Here is a 21195-nt window from a genome sequence, read left to right as displayed (position 1 = left end):
GAGGCTATGTAATTGCCTTCACTCAAGTGGTGTCCCCAAGGTTAGATCGGACAGGTGAGGGTATCCATCAGAATACCACGCAAGTCATCTTGCCACATTTTCCAGTGACAAAACTAGTTGTAGTCCAGTTGGGCTTCAGCAGTTAGATGCTTTTTGCATGGTTACATCATTAATCCCACATACCAAACAATCTCTCAGCATGTTGTGGTTCTGTTCGCCGAGCTGGAAGTTTTTGTTGCAAACGTTTCATCCCCTGGCTAGGTGCGTGTGTGGCTACTAAGGATAGCTGTTCGTGTCGTTTCGTGGCTAGTTGATGTTCATGTATGCGGATTGTTAGCTGTCTTCCTGTTTGTCCTATATAGTGTTTTGTGCAGTTCTTGCATGGTATTTTGTACACTACATTAGTTTTGCTCATCATTAGTTTAATCTCTCAGCATCTCATTAGGTTAAACCAATGTCAAACCAAACTCTGCCAGTTGTATTAACCTAGTTAAAAATCCCAATATGGATTCCCTTGGTTCTTGAATACCCAAGTAAAATCAATACTGTCTCAGAATTAGAGGAGGCTTGGGATTGTAATATTCCTTAACTACATCCATCAACTCTTGAAAGGTTTCAGCATCTGGTGACTCAGGCAAAGTTCGACACCTAATAACCAAAAGGATGTGGGTCCACAAGTTATCAGGAAAATTACTCGTTGTTTCTCATCTGTCCCAATGTCAGTTGCCTGGGAAAAAAATAATGCATTCTTTCAACATACTGGGCCCAGTCTTTGACAGCAGGATCAAATGAGTCAAGTTTTCCAAATAACAGCATGATGCCAGAAATGCTCACCCTAACTCAAAGACGATTGTTGCAAGCAAATTTCTTCAGGAGCGTGCTTTTTCCTCATCTTCACAGGAATAACTCCACAGATGCTGGTATCCCGTCACCAAGCCACCCTTTATTTACACATGGAAAGTCCGTGACACTAATCTGACTTCCTCAGAGCCAGAGTGAATACGATGTTGGACATTCCTGTTCTTAGCTGTTAGCAAGGACTTCTCATTGAACGAGATTAACAGCCCCAATCAGGGAACTAATATTCTATGGAGGTCCACCTGGCTGACCTTGTTACAATCACTACAGTGAGGAAGGAGAAAAAGCTAGGAGCAAGAGTTGCTATCTTCCTGAGGGAAGACCAGGTATTTCCCGACATCAGCTCAAGTGAAGAACAAAGACTGAAAGATATCCTGGACAAGGGGTTTACATCACCTCTACTCCTCCATTCAACAGAATGGTTTCAGGATCAGTGAAATGTTCTCAGTTGTCAGGATTGTATACTTAATCTAACTAATTATCCAATGTATCATATATAAACTTCTGATCTTAATGAACTCAATAAACCATCACAAAATTATTACAAATCATGCCTAGATTAGGTGACCATGAGCTGCATATATTCAACACCTGTTCTGATGTTACAGTTGTGGCTGTTGATGGTGGTGGGCACCTCAACGTTTTTCCTCAATGTTCAGGTAGAAGAATTGTTCCCTGAAAACCTTTGGAAAATATATGCTGATTTTGATATGCCTTTACGCACTCCTCCTCTTTCATCTTTTAATGACTTGTACGCTTGGAATGGCTTCTGCTCAAATTCTGCATTTAAATAGGGATACATGCAAATGTACCAATGTCTGAGAAAGCCAAGTTTGTGAAAAGGCCTTGAAGTTGGAGGAATTCCTGCCACCACTGGTCTTTGTAGATTTTTTCTGCTTGAAACAACTATGCAAAGCTTCAACTAAAGATTTGATGAATTATAACAGTAAAAAGAACAAATCAACCAACAATTAATTTGTGAATGGTTGGTGATTCTGTTAAAATGCATGGTGGAAGTGGAGGGTTGGAACATTGAGCTTTAGCTTGGTTCTATTGGATTCAAGTCAAAGATACATTCTGATTGAAGCTATGTTCACCGAGATGCTATCTGGCACTATTTGTGGCAGAGGGGTGCCATCATACTGTCTTTCTAATCACCAAACTACACTATCAATGTACACTATCAATTCCAATTCCATGTAATGGTAATAGTACATTTTATTGGCATAAATACATCATTATACTAAGATTATTTTGTAAACAAAGCTAATCTGTCTTTAAGATGGATACAATGAGTCTTACAATATTGCCACATGAATCCACTGCAGCTACAGCAGGCAATCAGATTATGTTATCTTAACAATCAACAATCAAGGTTTCCAGGACTCTCCACTGAACCCCCAATCATGTGAATACTCAAAGTTTCTGTATGGTTGAGCAGGAGACAGGCGATATATTTCAAGGAATTACAGCATGATTAACTTTAGCTTTGTGGAATACTGATCCTGAACCAGGAAAAGTCACAATCTGCAGTGCTGTGTAAGTGAAACAAAAAACCTTTCTTCATTCCTAGGACCTCTCCTGCTTTTGAGGTGGTTGTTGAATCTGTCCTAAACTTTTTACCTTTAGATCAGAAAGAGAGCTTTCAAGCAAACCGGATCAGCAACAAAACTCGAGAGTGATCTCATTTTCATTTTCATATGTAACTTTTATCCTTATTGTTGAAGAAATTCTCCAGACCCAGACCTTGAGCATTGACAAACATTAATATCATGGGGAGCTCACCATTCCTTAGTATGGTCCAATACTTCTCCAAAGCGCTTCTAGATCACCGTGGATTTATATAATACAATAGATGTTGAGCTGACAGTTTCTTAATCAGACACAGAACCGCATAATAATCACTAAATGGTCTACGTGAGCATATACCAGGCAGAGTCCAAAACTGTACATAACGAGTTATTGTTCTCAGACCTTGAGTCAATGCACACTCCTGATAATACATTCACCCATTGATAACATTTGGCTGAGTTACGCTTTCTACAGGTAAACAGTTCACAAGTTATGTGGGAAAATCAGAAGTTATGTGATTGTTACAGAATGTTCTAACAGGCTAGGACCATTCAAGGGGCCAAGCCAGGCGAGAGCGAAACCATGACAGACCAAATTCTCTGCAAACAAGTAGTCCAGCAAAACAGCTTCCACACATACTTATGTTAAAACTTTATATTTAACCACTAACTTTATCAATTCTACTTATGACTTTCAGAAATACTTGTGTAACACACTAACTTGACAACTTATTTTAATGTATTCAAAAAATAAAAGTGGGTTAGATATGACCTTTTACAAATTCTTAGTTCATGGACCACACTGATGAAATATCTGGAATGAGATTGTGACACTATCTAATAATATACTGTAAAGGGTTTTTTAAAATTACTAATATTTACATATGTAATTGTTGTGGTTTATTATCGCGGTTGTTTTACACTGAGTCTAACTTTCACACCTGATCAATTATTGATTCATCTTGAAAAGATGATACTTCTTTAAAATGCAGTCAATGAAATACTGGTCAGCTGTACTATACCTCAATATAACAACATGAATGTGATTGATTTTGCTTAAAGCTACACTGTGGTGGAAGTGACATTTTTTATGATGTAGAAAATATTTTGATAAAGTTTAACTCAAAAATACTATCTGCTAATGTCATTTCTTTACATATGTGGTTTTATCATCAACAATATATTACAATCTAATTTCTCTCTTCTCCATTTCTAGCACATAGGAAGTAAACAAATCAATAATAATCTAAAGCTAAAAACAGAAAATTTTGTAAGTCTTCAACAGGTCAGACAACATCTGTGGAAAAACAGCAAAAGGATTTCAAGACATTACCCTTGTGACAAACCTGTACATGTGCAGCAGTGGTACGGCAGCTTTAATGGTTGTGATTACATATTTTTAAAGAAATAAAAACATGTGTCTTATCTGCTCCCATTGTGAAATTTTAGAGTTTGCACTTAAAGATAATTACAACGTATTTATTGCCAGAACAACCAAAAGCCAACTGGCAGTAAATGCTGGAGAAAATTCTCATGAAATTCTCAGACTAATTCCAGTATTAATGACTCCCTGTCTTAGGTCAAATTGAAACTGGTCCCAAAAAGAGTTAAGCACATCATAAAAAATGCTCTCTGAAGTACAGTCTGTACTCTGTTTGGCCATAGATATGAATGATTATTGACCAAAGGGAAACCAGCAGAGAATGCTGAGATGGTATGATGCAATCACTGAGGTTGAGATGAACATTTTTAATTATGATGCGATATGGCTATCTCATGCTGTCAAGGCATGACAAAGTTGTAACGTTTCTGGTTTATCTCGGTGTTAGTGAGCGACCATGCCTCGATGTGCAACCTTTTTCATTTTTAACAACTGCTATGTGGCAGAGAGAAACAGATGTAATCATCACCTTTCCTGTAATCATGCAGGTAATGTTACTGAAATTAAACAGAAAATTTTGGGATTACCCAGAAGGTCTGGCAACATCTGCAAAGACAATAAAAGGAGGTAATGCCTGAGGTTGTGATCATGAGCTGAAACATACCATTTCTGCCTTCACAGACGTTGCCAAACGTACTGGGCATTTCAGTATTTTCTGTGTTTCTTTTCAACTTTCCAGCATCCATAATATTTTACTTTTAAATGACATTACTGATCGGATCAAAGTAACTGATGACAGTCAAGCTTTGATGCAAAAACTAATTAAAATATAAAATCTGTTTTAGGATAAAATAATATAACAGGTGCATAATTCTCAATGTTGGGTGATGCACATAATACAAGCACTAAGCAATAATGTTCTTGCAGACTCAAAACCGCATACCTCAAGCCTAGCAGGTACACAGAGCTTTCAATTAGTTAAGTGTTTCCACACTGGTAGCTTCAAGAGGATTGGGGCTGCCATTTTTCCAAGAATTTTGTCTTTTTTTGTGGTTTATAGTGCTCTGACTTCTTGAACTGCACACTGCAGAGTTGGTTCATTTAACCTAAATCTGTAATTGAGTGTTATTTTATTTTAAGACATGATTTGCTTTTTGAAAGTCTTTTGGGAATGCATTCCTTTCTGAATCTCAGGTTGGCAAATTGAAGGTCTTTAAGCAATTGTAAATGTTTTTCTTACAGACACAGCTGTAGTTTAGTGTCAGCTGCCAGGTTTGCAACCCCATGTAAAGCATTAATCTTTAACACTGCAGGTAATTGATACGAACTGAGTATCTTGCTGTATGAAGACAGGCATACAGGCATAACTGTTCGGTGCATCAGCTTGCTGTGCCAAATGAAACTGGTCACGGGATATTTGAACAGTGTGAAAATGTTGGACGGGCGTGCAATGTTACCAAAACATTAAAGGATATTAGAAAGTGAATATATTGTCTCAATCCTCCAAACATACTTCAATTGAAAATCATTGACTGGAATTTTCCATTTCTGCATGTTCCCTTGGGAGCCTGTAATTTTCCATCTATTAAAACAAATAGGACAAAATTGTAGGCCAGTGCTGAAGTAAAAAAAATCTACCTCAATTTGTTTTTAAGTTCAACTAATTGCAACTTTGTAATTCCATTTCCCATTTCCAAGTTTCCAAACAAAAACTATTCGACACAAATTATAAACTTTAAGAAAATGAGTGTTGCACTTATTCCCAACATTATTCACAACAATTGTATTGACTTATTCTAGATTTTGAAACAAAACAATCTCCTGTTCAACACCAACATTAAAAGCAATAATTTTTATAGGTGAATGCAACCAGTCAGACAGCATTTGTGAAGATTGATGCAGAGGGCTGAATTTTCCCCTATTGTTGGCAAAGTGTTATTTTTGAGTAGATTCATGCTGCGTGGTCCTGGTCATGTTAACTTTTCTCACATAATCTCTTGTCAGTCATGCAACTGACCCCTGTACACCCAGCTCATGCAATCATGTGGCAGGAGAAATGGAGGTTCCAGTGTGTCAGGACGTTACGAGGTTCATGCTGCAAACGTCAATTGGAGTTCTGCAGCAATTCAGACACAGCAAGTTTGGAATGGCCTCCACCATCATAACGGAGTAAAGGGAACTAGTAACTCATTTTGTTCACAAGGTGACCTGGAGGTCCTGGTCATCGAGAAAAGGGATTTTTTTTTCCTTCAGATTGATAAAGTATGCCAAGCTATCAGATATTTTGTCGGAGATTGCAAGCTGAGTCAGTGCTGTTGCCAGGGTGAAAAGAAATGACCAGCAAGATTGCACAAAGGTTAATAACTTCTGTGAGGGTCACTGACACCATTTTCACTCTGTTATCTCATACTCACAGAGCCACCACCACTCACTCTAGCTCTGATGCTGCACATACCTCTCACCAGAGCTCACAAAATATAACCCTCACTGATATAGTTGACATATTCACTCAACAGCTCTCACCCAATCCATTCTCCCAAACCATGAGCTCCTTCTACCCTCTGAACTTCCTACTCACTTGCTGGAGACATCACACAACTTCTCCTGACTGTGCATCACCTCCATCACTTGGTCCATTCACTTCCACGAGATGCAATCCTTGACCTGGTTTCATTGCAGAAAAAGAAAGTAACACGACTGGGCTGAAGGGGGCGAGGTATGCGGTGGGATGGTGGATGCTAGGCTCTTTATGCTTTATGGGGAGAAATTGTTGGAGTTGGGTGGAATATAGGGCAACCGCTCATATCGGATTGCCAAGACCTCCATGTCCTTCCAACTGAGTTAGCTTCTTTGTATGTGCTATGCTGCACTGTTCTCGCATTAATGGCAGTAATAACTCCTTCTTATCCTGAACAAGATTTTATATCCCTTTATCACAACTATCTTCCTTTATGTAATCTCTGATGGGAGACAGTGATCAGGAACAAGAAGGAGGACAGCGTAGAAAATCTCCAGTTCAACATCCACATCTGAGAAGGAAGCCACTCTATGTTCGGAGGATGTACTGGAAAGGTTTTGTCTGTACCCTCCACCAACACACAGGCTTTCACTTCAGTGGAGACACAGGTCCAGCACACTCAGTGTCTGTCAGACATGCACAGACCTACTCATCACTGTATCCATTGGTATTCACCATCAATAGCAACAGGTGAGAAAAGTAATGGACCTTGACCATGCCCAATCGTGACAGACTGGTGCCAGTCGGTATTCATAGGGAAGAAGCACTAAACACCGAATTCTCCAGAGGTTTCCTATCAGGGCACTCTAGAGGTGTCCAGTACACCACCTCCTCCTGCCTAGGATGTCAGAGCCTGCAGAAGTCCAAGCTGAGGAAAAGCTTGTATCTGGACTGGGCACTTCCTGCAGACCTTTGCCCTCATGGCACAAATGCCCCAAGGACAACAATCTGCAAACTAGGCTTCCTCCACCCCAGCTGTAGAAGTCAGAATTCCACTTAAATGTAGTGGGAACAAAAGAAAGAGGTAAACTTAATCAGGAACTTAGGTGACCTGGGTGACACTTCATTGTAAATAAGTGCACTTCACTGCACTTATGTAAATTTATGTTTACAGATACTCTTTACATATGAGCTGTAGATCTTTTGTAGCAGTCAGACCCTTTAAAATTGCACTAATATGACATTTGCATAGCCTCTTCAGACATCCCAAAGATGTACAAAATTATAATAAAATAAAAAGAGAATTTCAACAGATCTAGCAGAAAGAGGAGAAAGAAAGAGTGAACATTCTGAGTCTGAAGATTATTCTTCAGAACTGAAGAGTGCTGGAAACTAATACTTTTCATGCTGTTGATAAAGGAGGGGGGAGAAGTGAATGGAATAGATAGTGAGGTTTCCTGGGAAAAAAGACAAACAGAATGACAATAGTGATAAGGGAAAAATTGAGATGTAAAATAGGTGTTAATGTAAATAGGACTTCTCTGCTGAAAGCAATGCCAACAAAATATGAATTAGGCACAGGGATGGGGAGTAAGAGGTTGGTTACTTGAAATGGAGGACAGTGTTCAGGATCTGAAATTATTAAACACAATGTTAAGTCCTGGCGGCTGTAAAATGCCTAAATGGAGAATGAGGTACTGTTCCTAAAGTTTGTTTTGAGATTGAACCCTCAGTCTTTTATCATTCACACATTTTTGAGTGACTTATTAACAATGTAGAACTCAATGAATGTTGCTGCTGAATTCCTTTTCAGAATTTCTTCCAATATTTTCATGAAGAAAAATGAAGGGCCCATATCAACCACATTGCCAAGAACAAAAATTTCTTCTGTTAAAGTATTTTTTTACAACTCTTCCGATCCTTATAGCTTCCCAAGCTAAAGGGCAATATTTATCTCCCTATTTCTCAAGATAAATTATAAATTTGCCTGTGCTACAGAACGCATCACAGAAATTTGCAAAGGAAGATCACCAAAAACAAGTTTCATGTTCCTGGCATCTCCCAATGGTGGAAACATCAAAAGACAATGCACCATTTAATTGTTTCAATATTATCTGTAGATATCCACTATGTTACAAGGCGAACTGTTCCCTACCTGGCAGCTGTTTTCTAGTTTGGTTGACACAGAGTCTTTTGCTCCTGGTGATAGTCCTAGTTTTGTATAATGTTTCTTGTCCATGCAAAGCTTCATCTCTTTTTTTTTGAAGTGCTGTTGTTTGACCTCCCTCTCCTCTTAATAGGATTTATTTCAATAGTTATGATCTCCTTCTCAGGGCATGTATGTACATGGATCCACTGTTTGTGTTTAGGCTATATTTTCTTGTTTTCCCTCTTTGTATTTCATATTCCCAATCCATGGGACAGCACAGTGGCTCAGTGGTTAGCACTGCTGCCTCACAGCACTAGTGCCCCAGGTTCGATTCCAGCCTTGGGCGACTGTCTGTGTGGATTTTGCACATTCTCCCTGTGTCTGTGTGGGTTTCCTCTGGGTGCTCCGGTTTCCTCCCACAGTCCAAAGATGTGCAGGTCAGGTGAATTGGCCAGGCTAAATTGCCCATAGTGTTCGGTGCATTAGTCAGAGGGAAATGGGTCTGGGTGGGTTACTCTTCGGAGGGTCGGTGTGGACTTGTTGGGCTGAAGGGCTTGTTTCCACACTGTAGGGAATCTAATCCAATCTAATCCATGGGCCTAACCCCTTCTCCTATAAATTCATCAGTATTTATATTTTCCAGTGGCCTTCTTGCTCTACTTATGGTGGTCACATTCTTTCATTGACTCAACCCTTCTGGTAAATATTTGACTTTAATATCCATTTTTGGCAGTTGTCCTTTTGGACCAATTGCTTCACATTGAATTGCATCAGATTTGATCTGTTCATCATTAGACAAACATTCAATTGTTTCAATTTTATTCCAGAATTCAGAATTCTTTGTTTTATTAGGATTGGTTATTGTAGCAGTTAGACCCTCAAAGCTGTTTGACATTAGGTATGAGCGGCACTTGGCTCCTTGCTATTTTCTATCCTTCAGAACCTGCAAATTTCTATCCAAACAAAACCAAAAGATATAATGAACAGTCATCTTTCCATGCTAAACAATTATTACTCTTCTGTCTTTACCAGTCACCTTCCTTAGGCCTTTCCATTCTTTCAGCTCCTCTCTCATTATAAACCATAGCTCCTTGACTGAAAAAGGTTTCTGATGATGTTACCTTGATAAAGCTTACATCTTAAGACTCATCAAATTCTTTCTGAGACTTTCAAATTAATGACAGGTTTTCTCCATGCATAAAGTGCACTTAAATTATCTGAAAAAGTGAAATTAATTGTGGCCTCTTCCCAAGCTGGGGGCTGATCACTCATTACAACTGGAACTTTAAGATTCCCACCAAAAAGAAACTGAAAGGGACAATATTCTCTGACCATCTGCAACAAATTTTAGCATATACAGCTCATTCTAGTGCAGATGATAACATACAGACTGGCTGATTTACCAACTTTTATCTGTGCTTTCTTCATCAATATGTTATTTCAGTAAATATGACACCTGTTCTGATAAACTGATTCCAACTATTTTACAAGAAATAACCATATTTTCAAAGGTATTAGTATGCTATTATTCCCAAAAATGAACTAGAACTCCCAAGTTCTACAACTTTGTTCTGATACTTGTTACTCAGAGAGTGTAGATAATGTTTTGGCCTATCGTACACATTGTAGACCTGCATCCACTATTCACTGTTGCACAATTGAAAGACTCTGCAATAAACACAGTCATCACTGGACTAAAACCTCTTGTGACTAATAAAATGCCCTCTCTACGATCTGTATCTCCATTTTTTTTGTCTTCTACATCTTTAGCTTTCATGGCTAGGCTTGAAAACTTTATTCAACTGTTTGGGACTGATCATAGGTAGTGACACTTTCAATCATGCTTGAAACATTTTATGTCATACCCTGTGTACTTCTGGATTCATTCTCTTATTGCAAATCCCAAATTCTCTTCCCTCTTCAAAATTATCAATTGTATTTCTATCAGTTACCACTCTCCTTTTGTCTTCCTGCAGCCTGGATCTAGATGGTATTGCCAATTTGCTAACATTGAGTCCTCCATTTTCTGTCATATCACCAATTTCCCCCTTTGTGCTATGAATGTTGCTGGAAAGTAATGCTTCACTTGGCTTTCTTTAGTGCTTCCATCATTTTTTCCATCGAAGTATAATTATCTGTAAATTTAACTCCTGTCAATACCAGAAATATAACGATACTCGATACTTTTGCATAGCTGAATAGTGGAAATGCTAGTACACATCGAGAAATTATTATTACTTCTGCAGTCTTGCATGCAGTCCACTGAACTTCACTGAACTGCTCAGGCTTCCTGTGCTGTAAATTTTCTTTGTTCATTATATACACTTCCATGGTATGATTCTCGGCCTTTCTAAGTTGTCAAAATCTAACCACAAATCATAAACAGTCAATAAATCATCTTTTTTATAAGTTTTATCATGAAAGTTAACAATCACCCCTTCCTTTGTCTACATACAAATCATCAGGTTCCAATTCTGGAAAAAAGCTTTTCTTCTTATCCAGCTTTTGCAAGGTGACCGAAGTGCAGAGGCCATCTTTGTTTTATCTTTGGGAAATAAATAACCAAGGTCCATTTGTATTTTCACTTTCCCACCAATCCTACAATTCATTTTCAGAAAATAGGCAGGTAGGTAATCATTGCCAGAAGAATGACATTTTGCCTGAACCATCCTCTGATACCAATTCTACATACTAATAGCTGAACTTAAATAGAGTGCAGATCAATAGCTTTAGTGAGAGCTTTATTTCAGTGAACCACATTCCAAAAAATTCCACAAGCACACCACTGATTTCTAGTTCACCATATTTATCCAACCAATTCCGCCCAATTAACCCTTAATTAAATATCCATCATCAATTTCTTCATTGTATTACATCTCAAGCATTTGTTCAGATCAGATTAGATCATTACATTTACCCATTCCATCAATTTAGTTAGGTTGACCACTGACAACAGTCTCAACCTTCTCAACTAACCAAAGACCTTAGGTGGTCAGTCCCACCATCAGCTTGATCACAACTGCCCACTGTGAAATCACATGAGCTGTGTCACATGCACATACACACAGATGCAGACACATATACAGATACAAATTAAAGTCGGTTGTGTCCAGTAAAGGAAGGCAACTAAATATACATTTAAGGTACTTGGGGTGTCTTTGGTAAGGTTTGTAACCTGAGATTATGGCTATTTAATTGTTGTACTCAGTAATCATCAGGATAAATATTGCAGTTATCCTCTGCATTTCTAATGTTCCAATGTTTGTTTACAAACATTATTGCTGCTGGGTTCTTTTCCTTCTTAGCCTGTGATGCATGCTTCATCCTTAGTTCCAATTCCTTTGCCTTTTGAACTACAACCTTGTTTGTGTATTTCTGTGTCTGAGTTTATTGTCTCCAAGATGGATATTAGAGGTAATATTTTCATCTGCATGTTAACATTATCATGATGGTGTAAGTAAAAATAGGAGATGTTCATGCTGCTATTGGGCCGGGGACAGTGATTTCCTTACCGTCAGATAAAATGTCAATTTCAGAACGTCAATTTATTGCACGTTGATTTCATGAAACTTGGCCAACCGATATGGCCGGGTGATTGCTGTTGTCACTTTAAGTCAATGTTCTGGTCACTCTTTAAAACCAATTCAGTCCACGATAACCTTGATTAAATCTGATGATGGAGTTCAAAGTTGATAGCCCATATTCTACATCCCCATGACAATGTTCACAGTCAAGCACAAGTGGATTTTTACAAGTTTCAGGTCTGCTTATAATTTCCTCTGATACATTGCTGCTGAAAAGAACTGAAAAGAACTGTGAGAAGGATGTAACCTCAAATTTAGGAAAATGAGGTCAGAAGGACATCGTAGGTTTCACTATTTTATGAAGAAGGAGGTGAATATATAAAATAAAGCGCCAAGGGAAAATTGATTAAATCAGCACCTTCAAAGAGAGTTGGTTAATTTCTGGTGATAAATGTCCGAGGAGAAGTACATGAAGAACTTTGGGATGTGATAGTTGCTAAATATTGGCATTGGTCACATAGAGGATAAATGTCTTTACTGGTTCCTATACATGTTCCTATAAGTGCTACGCAAATACTTATTTTCTACAGATGTTTTGTCTATGTGTACCTAGTTTTGTATATTTCTGCTTTTTTCTCACAAATTTTGTAATTTATGCGATCCAAAATGAGTGTTTAAGTTGGAACTGCTGAGGACTGAGATATCGTTTTACTTTCTTCTTTCTTGGGTTGCTTCCTAGCTACAATCTTAGCCACATTTGCAGTTGTACAGGCTGCCTCTTTCTGCATGCTGCATAGGCAGTGGGAAAGAACTGGGCTAAAAAGAAATAGCCCTTCGAAAAGTATATATGATTGATGGACTTTTCTGAAGTTAAAACTGAGTCCTGGAGTTAAGTGACCCTACTCTCTTCAGCTATAGATGAAAATAAAAGGCTAGCCATTTGCTTGTTATTTGTGTCCCACTTTTCCATGTTCTGACAAAATTGTCTGTGCTTCACTAAATGTCATTGTCATTAAGATGTGCTTTATGCCAAAACATAATTTTATTCTTTTAGAATCACTACAGTGCAGAAGCAGGCCACTTGACCCATCTAGTTCACAATGACCCTCTGAAGAGCATCCCAGCCAGACCCAATCCCCTATCTTATCCCCTTGGCTGTGCATTTCCTATGGCTAATCCACCTGGCCTACACATCACTGGGCACAATAGGAAATTTAGCATGGCCAACGCACCCTACCTGCACATCTTTGGACTGTGGGAAGAAACTGGAACACCCAGAGGAAAACCATTCAGACACAGGGATGATGTTCAAACTCTACAGAGGCAGACACTGAGGCTGGAATTGAACCCAGATCCCTAGTGCTATGAGGTAGCAGTGATAACCACTGTGCCGTAAAGCTGCAAAGCTGTAAAGATGAAACTAAACTTTTTAAATGTAGACTTCTAAAAAGTACAGACTAAATGTGAAGTGTATACAATCATGAACAAAACAAATGTCTCAAGAAAAAGAAAATGAATGTAATGAAATATTCAGATAGCATGTTTAAGCTGCTCTCGGAGCAAAGTGGTCATAAAGCTTACTAGTCAGTGCCATTGCACTATATAATGTACAATGTTTTTTGTGCAATTTCTGACTAAATTACCAGGCTGATTATTTTTTGAGTGAGTAATTAGCGTCTTAAACTTTAGGCAACGTCAAAGATTTCTACAAGCTTTCCTCACATTTCTCAAGCTGCAATAATTTACAGCAATTCATAATTCATTAAAGGAATCATGTTATTCAACTGGTTTAGGAAGCATCTTGCAACTCCCAATAAAGAGAGATTCTCAAATTTTCATTTTGTGGAACAAACATACTGACAAACATAATTTTTGATTTTGTTATGTATGCATTATTTATAAGTACTGAAGTACATCCATGTTGGTTATGTAGCTGTATTCAGCCAATGTTTGCAGCTATAATCCATTCACAACAGTGTAGAAAGTATTGCATTAAATCATCCAGTCCACAGAAAATTCCAGAAACATGCTACAGGCTGAGAAAAAGAAGAATGCATTTCACTATATAGGGATTTTCTAGTAGATTGCAAACTCCATATCAAAGGCATCTTCCTGTCAAATAAGTGACACTTTGATTTCTGTATTGGTATGATGGTTTAGCTTCTGAATCATTTGGTTGGCTTGTCATTACAAATTGGGCTTCACATCCAGAAACTGAGTAATCTGCTTTATCCCCTAAAGGGGTGCCTAATTCAAATACATGAAGTCTACAGAGTCTGTTTTGCAAATCCGAGTCTGCTTTTCTCACAGATGTAGAACTGCCAAGGGAAGCAACTTTAAAATAGACAGCCCTAACAAGCTTTTTTTTCCATTTCGATTTGTCACTCTTGGTCTCTAGACTACTCATTTTGACTTTTATTTATTTATTTATTTGGCAATATTACAGACAGCTGTCAAATTCAGTGCAAGCCTCATTTAGGCCCTGAAAAAATGGTTTCTTTTAGTTCAACTTCTTGTGATTCAATCTATGTAAACTAAGGCACTCATGTTAGCTTGGGTTAGTTGTACTCCTGAGATTTATATAAGAGTTTTGATGAGATGACAAGATACCATGCAAAATCGTGGAAGTTGTTAACATTAATATACTCACCATACTTCGCAATAATATTCAGTGAGGAATGGACAAATGTACACATTGTGCATTGCCAATGAAATTACACAACAAGGAAGTTGCAACTCCACATCTTTAATTAGAATGAATACATACATGAAAAATTTCAAGATTTTTACAATTTCCATCATGTAGATTACCTCGACATTAATTCTATAATATTGCTTGCCGGCAAAATCGTAAGAATAAGATACTGGTTATTTTGAATTCAATGAGCAAGAGCTGAATGAAGTGTTGGATATTGTACCAGGTTAGTTATTCAACTAATTATGCTTACTAATATTTTATGTTTAATTTCTAACATGAATACATTTAGAAAGCAATCTTGTTTAGGGGACTGATAGGAGAATACAGCAAGGCAAGGGAGCACTGTGTCAATTTTGTTTGCTTTTAAGGTTCCTTCAGGAACATTTCAAATAATTTCTTCTTTTGTCAAGGCAAGTTAAGAAATAAGCTGCATCAATAAATAAAAATTACAAGAACTAGCCTGTTTTATAATAATTAAATAGCAAGTTGCAAGTAATGAAGTTGTCTAGTCTTGTGCAAACATTTCTTAACTTATAATTGAGTGCTTTGTTATAATTTGAATTAAATGCAGAAATGTAGATTTTTGCTTCTTAAGTATTAAATTCAAGACAAAAAATGTAATTGTATTACAAGATTAACCATGAGACCAACAATGCAATGATGAAAACATCGATCTACATTATAGTTTAGCTTTTATGTGCCAGTGGGCGGCACGGTGGCATAGTGGTTAGCACTGCTGCCTCACAGCGCCAGAGACCTGAGTTCAATTCCCGCCTCAGGCGACTGACTGTGTGGAGTTTGCATGTTCTCCCTGTGTCTGCATGGGTTTCCTCCGGGTGCTCCGGTTTCCTCTCACAGTCCAAAGATGTGCAGGTCAGGTGAATTGGCCATGCTAAATTGCCCGTAGTGGTATGGGTATGGGTGGGTTGCGCTTCGGCGGGGCGGTGTGGACTTGTTGGGCCGAAGGGCCTGTTTCCACACTGTAAGTAATCTAATCTAATAACTTGTTGGATTTCTTTTAACAGTTACTAAACAAATTCGTATTAAAGCTGTTATTTCATACAGATTTTGATTCTATCTTTTCACTTTTATGTCTTCTTTTCACAAGTGCAATTAGATAAATAATAAAGTGATTAATAAATGCTGACATTGCTACTGATGTTGACATGCCATGAAAGGAAATATAAAGAAGTCATTTTGCTGTTCTCAACTAACAGTGCTGATGATCACATTGCAATACAAAGTTAATTCATTACATAATTTCTCGTCAGAGTGGAAAGTAGAAGCTAGAATAGAATTGACAGTTGCATTAAAAATTCTGCAAATGGATTACGTTGCTGGTTTGAATTAAGAAATTTAAACAGGAAGTTAAATGCAAACTTAAGTTTGATGTCGGAAAATTCTTTCACAAGGTGAGATCATGCCTTTTATTTTTAGAGCATTACTTTTCTTTTAATTTGCCCGTTTCTAATTGTAACTTCACTTATGTAACTTGCTCTCACTGCATTCATTTGCATGCTCATCTTGACTGTCTTGCCAGATCAAACCCATTTTCACCTTGCTCTTTCTTTTAAATTCCTTTGTCTTTACCTCTCCTAGACAGTTTTCTACTCATGTGTCTTTCTTCACATCTCCAATCTCAGGGACTATGCCCGCCGAATTACCCTCCTCCACCCTTCAGTACACTTTGACTCCCTGCACTCGTGCTACCATCTCAGACTTGACTCTCACTGAAGTAAGTCTACATCTTCTCTTAGTGTTTCTCATGGCACCTTTCAATTGCTCATCAAGTCACTTAGTTCTGGCCTGACATTCACAGCACTCAGTTTCTCTATGCCCCTCTCTTGTTAACCTTCCCATACATTGAAAGGAATCTTGACTGAACAACATGGGCTTTGGCAGGAAATGTGAGAAGATAGTGAGGATTATCCCAATTTTGGGCGCAAACCTTTTAAAAAAGTTCCAGGTTTAGAGTTGAGATTCTTGTTCAGGAAGGCGAGTTGCCTACTAAGGGTGATTATTACCTTTTGATGATCTTATGTAGTGCATATTTTGCCTAATTATATATAGTTTCCTATCCTACCACCCATTGCAAATTCCCAAGATGGAAGTCAGAGCAGTTAGTTGGTGGCTTTACTCTTTTGCTTGCTCGATAGGGGTTTCCTATTGGACACTGACATCTCAGGATACACTCCATGGGCATCAGCCACACACATCCCACATTCATGGACATTCATCAACAAGTCCAAGAACCCTCACTGCATATCTCTGAACCATTTACAAGATACTTCCACACTTCAATGTTGCACCTTGAAGCACAACAGCAATAATGGCAGCAATGCTGCAACAAGGATACTTTGCACTCAGAGAATGCACCCACATCATCGACTGGACTAGGCTGCAGCTCTAGTCTGTTTGATGCTCTCATAGTACTCATTCAGTCAAAGCTGTCATGGATGCTTAAAGAATCTGTGCCTTACCTTGCCTCACTTTGCCTTTGTGACCTTTAATCTTCAACCAGAGATTCCAAGCTCAAAAAACTGCCATCTTGCCTCACCACTTAGCGCAGACACAAAGCCAGGGAAGCTTATCACAATTGCCAGGAGTCCTCAGTCAAGTCAAGGGAGATGGCCTATGAACCAGGGTAATGACCCACAGGTTAGCATGCCATAACTTCAGCTTCGCCATTTCTGGACTCATATCAACTGTTAAAATTGTTTTTTTATGACATGCACACTGCCCCATACCTGACTTTCAGACCAAGCTTCATAGAAAGCATGGTTCAAATTTTTGAACTAAACAAGACTTATTATGTACAATAAGTAATTAAACTATCACTCCAGATAAATACATATAAACCATTGGCATATAACATTAACAAAAGCTTTGATCTCCTTGTAAACACATCCTTATACACATACACACAAATAAACAAATACAGAAAATAGATCACCCACAGAGGTAGAGTAAAAATTGAAAAGTCAGTTCAGTGGTGTTTCAATGTCCAGATGATCCTTTTTCACCTAGCCAGGCACTTAGTTTTCAGTTGTCTTTCTTTGGATGCTTCCATCGGTTTGGTTTGTGAGAAGCACAGAGCAACAGATTCACTTGGAAAATGTCTCTGATTTATCAATTCCAAGCTCCTCTCAGAGCAACTACTATAGGAAAGGTAAGTGGTTTTCTTCAAGCTGAAACAGATTATTTTTTACTTCACTTGTCTCAAATAACATGAAAATATCTCCACATCCTTTTCCCTCAATTTAGATTAGATTCCCTACAGTGCGGGAACAGGCCCTTGAAGTCCACACCAACCACCCAGATCCATTTCCCTCTGACTAATGCACCTAACACTATGGGCAATTTAGCATGGCCAATTCACCTGACCTGTACTTTTTGGGCTGTGGGAGGAAACCGGTCCAAACCCATGCAGACATGGGGAAAATGTGCAACTCCACACAGACAGCCGCCCGAGGCTGGAATCAAACCTGGGACCCTGGCTCTGTGAGGCAGCAGTGCTAACCACTGAGCCACCTTGCTGCCCTAAATGTCAGTAGTCTTCATTAGGATAGGCAAAAAAAAGATTGCTGATGATGTCGAGAGAGCGATAAATGCTGGAAAATGGTGCTAATTAATCTCCTCCCTCCTCTTTATTCAAGGCAACAGATGCACCTCCCAGGTGAAGCAATGATGTACCTGCCCTTCATTCAAACTGGTCTACAGTATTCCCTGCTCACAACATGGTTTTTGCTACACTGATGACATGAATCTTAGACTGGGTGACCAGTTTTCCAAACGCCTGCACTCTGTCTGCAAAAATGATCCCAAGCCCCCAGTTGCTTGCCACTTCAACACTTCACCATCTTGCCATGCCAACATTTCTATCAGTGCTCCAGTGAAGTTCAACTCAAGCTGGAGTAACAGCACTTCATCTGCTGCCTAACTACTTTCAGGACTCAACATTGAGTTTAACAATTTCAAACCATGAACACTTCCTTCCATGTGTATTAATTACCCATATAACCCTTTACCCTACCATGAAATGGGTTGCTTACAGCACAGCCAACCTATTTTCAACTACTCTTAGTCTCCATTATCACCTATCTATCTTCATTTCTGGCTTACCATCAACAATTTGTTTTTTTGCCTGCACTTATCTTTTCTCTCTCTCGCCAGACTCCATCTCCACCTATCTGCTCACTCCTTCCCCTCCCACCAATTAAGTTTGAAAATGATGTAGTTCAATCTGAAGCCAGGTTCTATTTCTAAAAATGGACAATTATGAAGTCATAAGCAGGAAGGTAACTGTGATAGGTTGGACAAATATATCAAGAGATTTGATGATACATAGGCAATGGTCACTACCGAAAGAATGCATGTTTGGTTCTTAAAGAAAATAAAAGCAAAATAAAAGCAGGAAAGTTGAGAGAGCCATCATTGACAAGGCCAGTTAAGGATAGCATTAGTTCAAGGCAAGAGGCTTATAAAGTTGCCAAAAAAGTTGTGACTCTGAGGATTGCCAATTTTAGAATTCAGCAAAGGAGGACCAATGAAGTTATAAAGAAAAATAATTTTGAATATGAATGTAAAACAGCATGAGACATAAAAATAGATTGTAAAAACTTCTTTTGGTGTGCACAAAGGAAAAGATACATGAAAACAAAATGATGTCTATTACAGGCAGAGAGTGAAGAATTTATAATAGGAAATGGAGAAATGGCAATGAAGCTAATAAGGGCTTTGTGTCTGTTTACACAGAGGAAGACATAAGAAATCTTCCTGAAATAATTAAGTTCCAAGTGTTCAGTGAGAGTGTGGAGCTAAAAGAAATCAGTATTAGTAAAAAAGTAGTATTGGAGACATTAATGAGGCAGAAAGCTGACAAATCACAGTTCACAATTCTATTAATTCTGCAATACTACCTACATATTGAAAAATTAGAAATATAAACCCCTGTAAGGAAAGGAGGAACAGTAAAATTAGAGAACTACAGACCTGTTTGCCTGATGTCAGTAGTAAAGAAAATGCTAGAATCAAAATAAAAAGAATCTGATTCCTGGATATTTAGAAAGTCTGGTTGGACATAGTTATCATGGATTTATGAAAGGGAAGTCATGCTTAATAAATCTAACAGAGCCTTTATGATGACGTTACCAGTAGAGTCGATAGAGTGTGCCAGTGGATGTAATGATTTTGGATTTTAGAATAAAGATCCAAACATAATGTTTGCAAACAAAATTAAAATACATGAGATTGGGGTTAACATATTATGCTGGAATGAAGATAAATTAACTGTCAAAAATCCTAGACTTGGAATAAATGGATTATTTTCAGGGTGACAGGCTAGGATTGCTGCCCGGTTGTTCAGAATCTGTATCAATTATTTGGATACAACGCGAATTGTAACATTTCCAAATTTGCAGGTGATACAAAACGTTTGGGAGTATGAAGTATGAGGAGGATGCAAAGAAGTTTCACTTTGACAGGCTAAGTGATTGGGCAAGACTATGGCAGATTGAATACAATATGGATGTGAGTGTGATAATATAAGTGTGAGGTTATTTGATACGAGGAAAGAAGGTACACAGTTTTTCACACAAAGCCCCCATGTCAGCAAATTGTTTTAGATTCAATCAAGCTAAATTAAAATGTAACTTTTAAGTGACCCCTGCACTTGGCAGGTTGAGGCTCTCAGTACTTCAGCAATTTGATCACCTCCTTTAAAACTCATATTTTAATAATAATTTCAGTAAACCCTTCTACCCACCCCCAACAAAAAGGCTGCATGATTTCTCAATAGCCCATCTCTAGATCACAAAATCCCCCCGCAAAATTCCCTCAGCACAGTACTAAATCCTCCATTAATTCCACAATAAGCATCTCACCATAGCATAAAATCCCTCAAATAAACGCCTTATCATGACAATTGATGCCCAAAAGACCCTCACCACTGCACTCAATTTCCTCATAAAAACTTCTCATCACATTAAAAAAAGAATAAAATAAAGTAATGATACCTCACTGTGACACTAGGTATCCTAATTAGCCTTTCCTAAGCACTAAAAATAAACAGACTGGAAAACGGGTAGCTCTGGTTAATCAATGAGGCCTCCCCAGCCACAATGGCACTTCAGCTGTCTACTATTTTGCAACCAACTGCAAGTAACTTCCGTATTTTCATAAAGCACCTAAACCATATATACAACATGTGGACAGTGAAAACTCTTTAGGCAATAAAATGCGATTAGCATACAATACCATGAACAAGAGTTAAGATGCCTTGCATTGGACATTTAGGATATGTACTTTATCCTGTGGTTTTACCTTTGGAATTTCCTAAAGATCTATCTTTGATCTCTTTCTATTTCCCAACAATAGGCTGCTTCTTGGCAACATCACTTGAAGGCATGGTATTAGTTTTCACATCTTTACTGATTAATATCCAGGGCTGTGTTTTATAGAGTGCAATTGTCCCTGCTAATTGAGGGCTAGAAAGTTGAATGGAACTCACCCAGGGGAGCAAAACAGCTACCCTGTAGTCATTGAATGATTGATTGGC

This window comes from Chiloscyllium plagiosum, chromosome 14 (assembly GCF_004010195.1).
Source record: "Chiloscyllium plagiosum isolate BGI_BamShark_2017 chromosome 14, ASM401019v2, whole genome shotgun sequence".
NCBI classification, from domain to species: Eukaryota; Metazoa; Chordata; class Chondrichthyes; order Orectolobiformes; family Hemiscylliidae; genus Chiloscyllium; species Chiloscyllium plagiosum.
The sequence above is the reverse complement of the archived record's forward strand: the minus strand, read 5'-3'. Positions refer to the sequence as shown.